At 44.9% G+C, this 2,933-nt stretch overlaps 1 long non-coding RNA gene across 1 annotated transcript; it reads left to right on the top strand.

Moving 5' to 3' along the window:
* Positions 1 to 1,393: 1,393 nt before the first annotated feature.
* Positions 1,394 to 2,927, top strand: LOC136486420 (uncharacterized). Its single transcript, XR_010766794.1, has 3 exons — positions 1,394 to 1,710; positions 1,797 to 1,956; positions 2,454 to 2,927. It is a non-coding gene; the product is annotated as an uncharacterized lncRNA (long non-coding RNA).
* The last annotated feature ends 6 nt before the right edge of the window (positions 2,928 to 2,933 follow it).

The raw sequence follows: 2,933 nt of genomic DNA, 5'->3' as shown, positions 1-2,933 counted from the left end.
TCATATTGCATTTGTGTTTTAAAAATATACCTTTTTTGAATGAATATAGTCATAAGACGTGAGCCACATGTCTCACGTTACAACCTAAGGGCAAAACGGGCTATTCCCACCAAAATCTCATTTTCGTGAATTTGGATCTGTTGTTTTGCCAAACAATTTCCAAGTAGATACACGGTGGATCTCAGATTCACGGTAAAGCTGATCCACGGTAAATCCCAAATTCAGATTCACATTTTACGGTGATGAATGTCTGCCAAAGGTACCCTAGACGTGGCCTGGCCGAGATTCGAATCCGGAACGGCCAGCGCACGAGCGACCAGGCAACTGCAGCCAGCACGAGGCCCCACACGCACGGAGAACCGGCCCACCTGCCAGCGACGCACCTCCACATCGACACGGCCGCGGGCCGGGCCCTCCCGACGGACGGTGCGGGCGCAGTCGTAGTCAGCGTTGAAAGAAATAACGAGGAGAACGAACGCACTGTAGGACATTTCGTCAAACCCCATTTGTTATGACGTTATTCCAAACAAGTCCTTTTGTGAATTGTGGTCACCAACAACCGTTTTTCTTGGGTTTTCCAGGACAAGTTCCTCGACAAAGCTTGGGCTTTTTTATTTAGAAAAACATCGCATCCCGGGTTATGAGTATACTTGTATTCCTCAATCCTCATTCTGATGCACGCACAAATACGTCGAATTGAGTTGGTTCTAGACTTTGGTAGTGGGTAAGGGTAACTAGGCCTCTCCTTTTTTCTCAAGTGTTTGCATCAAGAGTAACAAAGCTAAGAAAGCAAAGTAAGCATGGGTTACTTAACATTTTTTAGTAATCGGTTTGGACCCTAGCCCCCCTCTAGCTCTCACATAGCATAGCTTGCTCAATTCATAGTGCTTTACGCATGTTTAGGTCTTGCACAATTTTGGGTTGTATTGAGGAAACAAATTCTTATTTATTGCCATAAACACATGATAAAGAAAACATGTATCATTGACTACAATTTGAATGTTAGAAAAAAAGTAGATTTAAGCATTTTCTCCGATCAAAAGGGATACCCCCTCGGTTCTAAATTATACGCCGCTTTATGCAAATCTCTCTAATTTTCACAAATCTTATAAGAAAAACCAAAAACATCTTCGAATTCGAATTAGTTTTATTAAATTCTCTATGCAAATGCTGCTATGTTTTTCTCAAAAGTTAATCAAGATAAAAAAGTTTGATATAAAACAAAAACTAGTAGAGACACCTAAATGTGAAACGAATGAATGAATTTAAATTCTTCTTCAAATTCCAAAATTTTGAATGGACCCCATGTTCAAGTTCACCACACCACACGGTTGCAAAACCTGGAAGGAAATTGCAACCAAAAAAAAAACCTGGAAGGAAATCATTTGCAGTTTTGCAGTATAGCAGGGACCGAAGCGTAACAGGGGGCCCACAGGCAAGGAAGCCCAAAAGAGGCAGCGATCGTTCCCCTCCAACATTCCCGGCCGCCGCCGTCGCTTCCCTACCCCGTCGAGAATCCGCCGACACCTACGCGGCCGCGGTCATGAGCCCCACCGCCGCTGTGGCCCTCAATCGCCGCACTCGCAGCCGCCCGCCGTCGGTCGCGTCCTTCCGCAGGTCCGATGATCCCACGGCCGCCGCCGCCGCCGCCACCACCGCCAACGGCAACGGCAAAGTCTCCACCAGGCCAGCCTCCCCCGAACACGCCTCGTAAGGCCGCCATAAGCTTCCTCCTTTCTCAGATTCTTCTCCCTCCGCCTCAGCTGTCGCTAAAGGTGCTGGGTTGGTTTCGTCAGAGGGGAGAGGACGGTCTAGAAGCTGCGGCTGTCCAAGGCGCTGACGATCCCGGAGGGGACCACGGTCTCGGAGGCGTGCCGACGGATGGCGGCGAGGCGGGTCGATGCCGTTCTGATCACCGACGCCGGTGGCCTGCTCTCCGGCATCGTCACCGACAAGGTATTGTGTTCCTTCAGTTACATCAGTTTTGAATCTAATGGTGCCAGATGGCTTATGATTGACTACCAAGTGGTTTGGAGCTTAAAAGGTATCATCTTTGTGTGTAAAAATGTCATACTATGGTACTGGCTGCTTTGGATTGTACTACTCCATTCGCTCCCATAAAGCTTGCTTGTGTCTCAATCAAGTGCCTGAACAGAATGCATTTCTTTAGTGTTGGACGCTTTGCACCATTGCAACTTTAGCTAATGCTATATTTTTTGTTTAAATTGCTATATGCTTGAAATTTGCAGCTCACGCCACTATGCATGTCCTTATTTGTTCTGGAGCTGAAACTGTGTATACATGGATATCACTGCTTGAATCATAATGCAGTTGGCTTGTTATGTGTTCATCTGTATTTGGTTTGAACAAATCTGACACTGACTCAGCAGTATCTAGCTGCTAGTCAAAGTATACCCTCATGCTTCATTCTTTTCCTTTGAACTGGGATATAGGACATAGCTACAAGGGTCATTGCCGAGGGGCTGCGGGTTTAGCAAACAATCATCTCCAAGATTATGACAAGGAACCCTTTATATGTCACGGGGCATACACCTGCTATTGAGGCCCTTCAGAAAATGGTCCAAGGTATATGTGGACTACTGTTAATATAACTTCACATTCAAGAAAAGAAATAATGGAAAATATAGATGCCTTATTTAATTTTGTTTTTTACAGTTTAAGGAACATATTATTTTGTTAATAGTAGAAAGTTATTATTTGGTTCCTGCTTACTACAATGACTTGGGACTTACTTTAACAGATCACGCTATATCTTAGCAACTGTATTAGTCTAGTGGGGAAGTAATGACAACTTCCGTTGCTCCTGTGTTTTATAAGGAAAAGGAGGACCAGCATTTTTCAGCATCCCTGCTTTTTCTTTTTTATCACCAGATGTTCACTAATGCACAAGAATTCACTGAACATTGGAGCAT

The sequence above is a fragment of the Miscanthus floridulus genome, chromosome 10, assembly GCF_019320115.1.
Source record: "Miscanthus floridulus cultivar M001 chromosome 10, ASM1932011v1, whole genome shotgun sequence".
In the NCBI taxonomy this organism is placed as follows: Eukaryota; Viridiplantae; Streptophyta; class Magnoliopsida; order Poales; family Poaceae; genus Miscanthus; species Miscanthus floridulus.
This window is presented reverse-complemented; position numbering and strand designations above follow the sequence as displayed.